Source organism: Schistocerca serialis, chromosome 1, assembly GCF_023864345.2.
Source record: "Schistocerca serialis cubense isolate TAMUIC-IGC-003099 chromosome 1, iqSchSeri2.2, whole genome shotgun sequence".
Taxonomy (NCBI): domain Eukaryota; kingdom Metazoa; phylum Arthropoda; class Insecta; order Orthoptera; family Acrididae; genus Schistocerca; species Schistocerca serialis.
Genome location: NC_064638.1, coordinates 844,613,572 through 844,622,099, shown reverse-complemented (window position 1 = coordinate 844,622,099; position 8,528 = coordinate 844,613,572). Strand labels below are relative to the sequence as shown.

At 44.0% G+C, this 8,528-nt stretch overlaps 1 pseudogene; it reads right to left on the bottom strand.

The window, feature by feature from the left end:
- Positions 1 to 3,057: 3,057 nt before the first annotated feature.
- On the bottom strand, positions 3,058 to 3,175 carry LOC126428541 (5S ribosomal RNA; annotated as a pseudogene).
- Between the last annotated feature and the right edge of the window lie 5,353 nt (positions 3,176 to 8,528).

Genomic DNA, 8,528 nt, shown 5'->3' with positions numbered 1-8,528 from the left:
AGGTAGATATAGCCGCCTCCGTCAGATCCGTGGTCGGCTTCGAAGGCATCTTGACAGTTGTGTGCTACATTAATATTGATGAGGGTCACCTGCATACCCTCAAGGTATGCCCCCCAGCGCGATGACAGTCCGTGCCACAAGGCCAGAATCGTGCAACAGTAGTTTGAGGAGCATAATAGTGAGCTCACCTGATCAGAATCCGTTCGACGCCACATGCACGCCCACAAAACACCTGCCCTTAATTTACGATAACTGCATGACCTGTGTGTCTAGTGCCACATGCCACCGAGAACTTATCAAGGACTTGTCGAATCTATGGCACAGAGAATCGTTGTTCACTGCATTTCAAAGGGGAACCAACACGTTGCTAAGAAGGTGCTCATAATGTTTTGACTCATCAGTGTATGTTGAATTATTCCCGATGAATAAATACACGGCTAATATACATTGTGAGTCATTAACTATTGCCACCAAGAATAACTCTGGAAGTGTGACAGGAGCTGGAACAAAAGTTGCATGGGACAACGGGGGCCATAATATGACGTTGGTTTTTTGTTGCTAGATGGGGTCGCTTCAGGAAACGGAAATTGGTACTCTTGCCACTGTGGTTCGAGACTATTGTGTTAGTTCGAGTCAAATCACAAGGGAATCTGGCATGAGGCAGAGTAGTGTTGTTCAAAATAGCTCATATGGCTTTGAGCACTATGGGACTTAACATCTGAGGTCATCAGTCCCCTAAACTTAGAACTACTTAAACCTAACTAAGCTAAGGACATCACACACATCCATGCCCGAGGAAGGATTCGAAACTGCGGCCGTAGCAGCAGCACCGTTTCAAACTGAAGAGCCTACAACCACTCGGCCACAGCGGCCTGCAGAAGTGTTATTCTTGTTCTGCATTGCCATAGATATCATACTTACCATATCAGTCTCCACCACGAAATAATTGGTACGGATTGTATGCGCCGCATTGAATTCTTCCGATGGGCTCAACTTTAGATTCAGAGGGGTGACACATTTATTAATTTGATTTTATTTACTGACGAGGCTATATTCACGAACTATGGAAATGTTAATTTGCATAACATGCATTATTGGGCAACTGAAAATCCATGGTGGCTGCGGCAAGTTGCTCACCAAAAACCGTGGTCGGTGATGTATGGTGTGGGATTCTGGAGGACAGAATAATAGGTCCCTATTTCATCGAAGGAAATCTTAATAATAGGAAGTACACCACATTCCTGCAAGAAACATTAGGTCTGTTAGTGGAAGAAATACCTTTAGGAACAAGGAACAGAATGTGGTATCCAACACGATGGGTGTCCAGCACATTTTTCGCTGATGGCTAGAAATGAGTTGCAGAGACAATTCCCAAATCATTGAATTTTACACGGAGGAGACGTGTCGTGGCCGGCTTGTTCACCAGACTTGACGCCTCTGGAATTTTTCTTGTGGGGATTCGTAAAAGACACCTACACCTGAAGATATGCGAGAGAGAATTGTCAGAGCATGTGCTTCGATAAGTGCCGAAGTGATAAGGAATACCACTCAGTTCACGATAAGAAGATTGCAGCACTGCATTGATCCCAATCCGAACACTTTTTTTGTAAATGGACGTCCATGCCAAACATTTTCACCTTCGTTGACCTTCAAAGACCTTACTATTACACATCATTGGATCCATTTCGATAGCCGCTATCAGAAAATAACTACCTAACTATAGCTTCCCATTAAAAAAAAAACAAAGTTGACCCCACCTAGCAACAAAAAACCAACTTCATACTACGGCCCCGTTGGCCCATGCAACATTTGCCCCACAAACGTATCAGCTACTATCATACTTTCGGAGTTATTCTAGATGGCAATAGTTAGTGACTCACCCTGTAGAGTCCAAGAGACAGAAAGAAAATTGTTTAGCAGAATACAGCCGTGTAGGGAGAATTATCAATTCATCAGTTCCTGTCACAGAAGTGGATGGATACCTTAAAAGACAGCTGCTCTGTGGCAGTCATCTTTAATTTTTTAGATCTTTTTTTTCTGCATGTATTATTACTTGTATTAAAATGAAGAGTAACGTGGAAGGTGTTACCAGCCTCAAATTGGATGGCACAAATTTGTTGTGCGAGATGTTCAGGACATGAAACCATTGACTACAGAGGTTTGTTCTTTGTGGCCGGCGGAAGCAGTTCACCAGCACGCGCAGGCGATGGACGTAGGGTACGTTGGACTCTGATATTTCACAAACTTGGTAGGATGTTGTATGCCGATTACCATGCTCCGATCATGTTTCAACAAAGTGTGGGAATGTATTGTAGATTGTTTGTGACATCTTTCATAAAAATCAGTGTTCTCTTGGATTCACATTGATTATCCCGGACTGGGAAACCGGTGCGATCTTGGGGACTGTTTGATCCCTGCTGATGTCGTTTCACATATTGTTCGCAGTGTCGTGGGGGTGTCCGTTGTGAGACAGGGCGCAGTGGTGAACATATACGTGAGAATTAGTTGTGTTAGAGCAGTGTAAAGCAGATCATGGTTCACTGTTTTCCGCAATCACAATAATACTTATACTTACACATCATACCATCGCAAAAGAAGACTCAGAAAAAAGATATTGTGGCAAAGAACAAACTGCAAGCAAGAAATAATACGAGAATGGCAGGATGACTGGAGGCACAACAGGACAAAGCTGTAACGCCGGAAACTTCATCAGTATGTTCGAGTATGATGCTGCCATGCACGTAGAGAGATACGCGACGCTAGAAGAAATGCAGGGAGACCACCGCTTGGTGCAGAGATAGACAAGTGTATTGTTCATAAATCGGCAGAAAGACCGGTTATTCTACGATTACACGAACTAAAATAAACTCCGCCCGAACAGTCCATGAAGGCCCAACGGTACCGACCAGCAGCCGTGTCATCCTTAGCCCATAGGCGTCACTGGATGCGGAGGTGGAGGGGCTCTCCCGGCCGTATGTCAGTTTCCTAGACGGGAGCCGCTACTTCTCAGTCAAGTAGCTCCTCAGTTTGCCTCACAAGGGCTGAGTGCACCCTGCTTGCCAACAGCGCTCGGAAGACCAAAGGGTCACCCATCCAAGTGCTATCTCAGTCCGACAGCGCTTAACATCGGTGATCTGACGGGAACCGGTGTTAGCACCGCGGCAAGACCGTTGGCACGATTACACGATGACTGAAAATAATTGGAAGCAGTCATGTCCATTAAATACATAGAATATGTTTGTAGGACAATTTAAAGGGAACGAGCGTATGAAACTAATCGTAGAAAAGGCAGATATCAGGTTGAGACTCACTGGAAGAATCCTAAGAAAGTGAAGTCTGCTCCGACGGTGGCAGCTTACAAAACCTTTGTTCGATCTTTACTCTAGTATTTTGCGAATTTTCACAAAAACTGTTGATAGAGGAGATGGAGAAGAACCAAAGAAGCGCAGATCGTTTAGTTACTGGTTCGTTTAGTAAGCGTGAAAGCGGCACAGAGATGCTCAGTCAACTCCAGTAACAGCCACTACAAGAGAACTCTTTACGGTACAGGATGTCAAATGAAACACCTTTCAGTCGTCTAGTTTCCAAGGTTATTTTATTTCGCTACCAGTTTCGGCGATTTACGACGCTTTCTTCAGGCTCATGACCAACGTGTAGGAAAATTCTACCTTGCCTCTGGTAAAAACAGGGGCCAGCAATACTGATATTAGTAGATTTCTGTTCCTATAGCGATATCTTCAACTATCATCTGCAGGTCGGCAAAGGAAACTAGACGGCTGAAAGATGTTTCATTTGACATCCTGTACGGAACAGCCGAGTCCCGCAACCATCTCTGAAAAGATGGACATACAAAGTTTTCACGGTATGGTTTACTGTTAAAATTCTGTTAGCGTACATTCCATGAAGAGTCAATAAACATTCGCTTCCTGGTACATTTCGCGAGGACAATTAGATTCGGTCTCACGCAAAGGCTTAGCAACAACCTCTTACGGTCCATCAACAAGACTGGAATAGGCAAGATGGGAAGCGACGGTGGTACACGAATTCCCCGTCCGCCAAACACTATAAGGTTGCTCGCTGTGTGCATGGATGAAGTTATAGATATAGATGTCGAACACGGTGACACTTCTATGAATTGATCATATTTGCCACGTTATTAGTAGAGGGCACAAATGATTACATTTGTTGTAAATAGAAAGTTTATTTTAGTCAATTTTCACAGAATTTATGTGATGTTCACTCCGGTTTCGCCTGCCTAGTCCTTATCAGTAGTCCACAAATATTTCTTGCCCGACGGATGCGTCAAGGCATGCTTCGAGTCAACATTTTCTCGAAATTCCTTTTAGATAACTTTAGCAGGAGCCTCAGAGAAATGTAGACTCATAACATGCTTAGGCACAGCCATCGGGCAAGAAATATTTATGTGATGGTTGACTGAAGAGCTACTGGCGCATGTAGGAGCAACTTCAGACGACTCCAGGGAAGCTTACTGCTCATGTTGTATAGTTTTGACTTTTCGAACAATATTCACCAGAATGAAAAATGCTTCTATCATAGCACCAGAAAACGCGAATTACTCCTGGGCAGAGTTGGGGATGTATCGACTTATTTATCACCTACAAAGACATTTAAATTAAAGCATCTTGACGCAAAGCTGCTAGTGGGCAATGCCAGTGTGGGATTCGAACCTGGCTCTGCTGCTTCCTAGGCAGATCCACTGACCACTGTGCACCAGTGACCATCAGTGGTCACCACAGCAGCAAGGAATACCCTAGCGCACCTCCCGTCACACTCGAATTCTCAACTTATTCACACACTACAATGTAGTGCCCTTTGCCCATTATCTTCATTACATGTGGCAGTTCGCTGATTCCAAAAACGGTTAGAGTGTGGTTTGCATATGCACCAAAGCGATCAATTGGTTGTCCTCACCTTACTCAAACACTGAAGAGCCAAAGAAACTGGTACACACGGCTAATATCCTGTATGGCACCCGCGAGCACGCAGAAGTGCCGCAACGTGACGTAGCATAGACTCGACTAATGTCTGAATTAGTGCTGTAGGGAAATGACACCATGAATTCTGCAGGGCTGTCCACAAATGTAAGAGTACGAGGGGGTGGAGATATCTTCTAAACAGCACGTAGCAAGGCATCCCAGATATGCTCAATAATGTTCGTGTCTGGGGAGTTTGGTGGCCTGCGGAAGTGTTTAAACTCAGAAGAGTTTTCCTAGAACCACCCTGTAGCAATTCTGGAGGTGTTGGGTGTCGCACTGTTGTTCTGAAATTGCCCAAGTCCGTCAGAATGCACAATGGACATGAAAGGATGCAGGTGATCAGACAGGATGCTTACGCACCTGTCACCTGTCAGAGTCGTATCTAGACGTATCAGGGGTCCCATATCACTCCAACTACACACTCCCCACGCCATTACAGAGCCCCCACTAGCTTGAACAACCCCCCGCTGTCATGCCGGGTCCATGGGTTCATGAAGTTGTTTCCATACCCGTACACTGCATTTGCTTGATACAATTTGAAACGAGACTCGTCCGACCAGGCAACATGTTTTTAGTCATCAGCATTCCAATGTCGCTGTTGGTGGATCCCGGTGAGGCATAAAGCTTTGTGTCGTGCAGTCATCAAGGATATTTATCGATGATGATTCGATTAATGGTTCGCATACTGACACTTGTTTAGGGCCCAGCACTGAACTCTGCAGCAAATGTTTTACCGGATTCCAGATATTCGCGGTACACTCGTGTAATAGTCGTACGGGAAAATCACCACGTCATCGGTACCTCGGAGATGCTGTGTTGCATCGCTCGTGCGCCGACTGTAGCACCACCTTCAAACTCAGTTAAATCTGGATAACCTGCCATTGTAGTAGCAGTAACCGATCTAACAAGTACGTCAGACATTTGTTGTCTTATATAGGTGTTGCCAACCACAGCGCCGTATTCTGCCTGTTTACATATTTGCCGTACTCTGCCTGTATTTGAATACACATGCGTGTACCAGTTTCTTTGGCACTCCAGTATATGTATCTGGTGTCTGTTTTTTTTCGGACATGTCCAAAAGAACGGAGGACACATATACAGGGTGGTCCATTGATCGTGACCGGGCCAAATATCTCATAAAATAAGCGTCAAACGAAAAAACTACAAAGAACGAAACGTGTCTAGCGTGAAGGGGGAAATCAGATGGCGTTATGATTGGACTGCTAGATGGCGCTGCCATAGGCCAAACGGATATCAACAGCGTTTTTTTTTTTAATAGGAACCCCCATTTTATTACATATTCATGTAGTACGTAAATAAATATAAATGTTTTAGTTGGACCACTTTTTTCGCTTTGTGATAGATGGCGCTGTAATAGTCACAAATATATGGTTCACAGTTTTAGACGAACAGTTGGTAACAGGTAGGTTTCTTAAACTAAAATACAGAACTTAGGTACGTTTGAACATTTTATTTCGGTTGTTCCAATGTGATACATATACCTTTGTGAACTTATTATTTCTGAGAAAGCATGCTGCTACAGCGTGATTACCTGTAAATACCACATTAATCCAATAAATGCTCAAAATGATGTCCGTCAACCTCAATGCATTTGGCAATACGTGGAACGACATTCCTCTCAACAGGGAGTAGTTCGCCTTCCGTAATGTTCGCACATGCATTGACAATGCGCTGATGCATATTGTCAGGCGTTGTCGGTGGATCACGACAGCAAATAACTTTCAACTTTCCCCACAGAAAGAAATCCGGGGACGTCAGATCCGGTAAACGTGCGGGCCATGGTATGGTGCTTCGCATACCAATCCACGTGTCATGAAATATGCTATTAAGTACAGCTTCAACCGCACGCGAGCTATGTGCCGGACAGCCATCATGTTGGAAGTTCATCGCCATTTTGCCATGCAGTGAAGCATCTTGTAGTAACATCGGTAGAACATTACGTAGGAAATCAGCATACATTACATCATTTAGATTGCCATCGATAAAATGGGGGCCAATAATCCTTCCTCCCATAATGCCGCACCATACATTAACCCGCCAAGGTCGCTGATGTTCCACTTGTCGCAGCCATCGTGGATTTTGCGTTGCCCAATAGTGCATATTATGCCGCTTTACGTTACCGCTGTTGGTGGATGACGCTTCGTCGCTAAATAGAACGCATCCAAAAAATCTGTTATCGTCCCGTAATATCTCTTGTGCCCAGTAGCACAACTGTAAACGACGTTCAAAGTCGTCGCCATGTAATTCCTGGTGCATAGAAATATGGTACGGGTGCAACCGATGTTGATGTAGCATTCTCAACACCAACGTTTTTGAGATTCCCGCTTCTCCTGCAATTTGTCTGCTACTGATGTGCGGATTAGCCGCGACAGCAGCTAAAGCACCTACTTGGGCATCATCATTTGTTGCAGGTCGTGACGGACGTTTCACATGTGGCTGAACACTTCCTGTTTCCTTAAATAACGTAACCATCCGGCAAACGGTCCGGACACTTGTATGATGTCCAGGATACCGAGCAGCATACATAGCACACGCCCGTTGTGCATTTTGATAACAGTAGCCATACATCAATACGATATTGACCTTTTCTGCAATTTTTAAACGGTCCTTTTTAACACAGGTAATGTAATACGTAGCAAATACCGTCCGTACTGGCGGAATGTTACGTGATACCATGTAATTATACGTTTGTAACTATTAGAGCGCCATCTATCACAAAACGAAAAAAGTGGTCCAACTAAAACATTCCTATTTCCTTACACGAATATGTAATATAAATGGGGGTTCCTAATTTAAAAAACGTAGTTGATATCCGTCTCACCTATGGCAGTGCCATCTAGCGGACCAACCAAAGCACCATTTGGTTTCCTCCTTCAAGCTAGACGAATTTCGCTTTTTGTAGTTTTTTGTTTGATGGTTATTTCGTGAGGTATTTGGCCCGGTCACTATAAATGGACCACCCTGTATATAGCTAAGGTAAGGACGAGGGAAGCAATTGTTCACTTTTGCGCAGATGCCCAACACGCTCGAACTCTTACGGGAATTAGCGAAATCCCGCAAGTAATGAGGAAACCGGGCATGGAGCACTAACTGAATAGTGTGTGGATAAGTTGAGAATTTTGGTCTGATAGAAGGTGTAGTAGAGTAGTCTGTGCAGTTGTACTGACTAGTGTGTCTGGATGGAGCAGTGGCGAGCGCAACTGCTTAGTAAGCAAGACACCTAGGTTCGAATCCTGATGTGGCACAATTTTTCAACTATCGCTGTTGATTAAAACCATCGCCAACTAGCAACTAATGTCATTAATTCCTTTGTATCTTGATTCTTAATGGGTGTGGAATCAAATGTGTGATCTTTCAGATATGTCCTTAAGAACAGATACCACATGTATATGAAACATCTTGACATGTTGGTACTTTTTTACTTGATAGTATTAGATCCATGTCACGTAATATAATACGTCGTGTCAAGTAATGTAACTTAATGCATGATGTCATATTGCATAACATGAC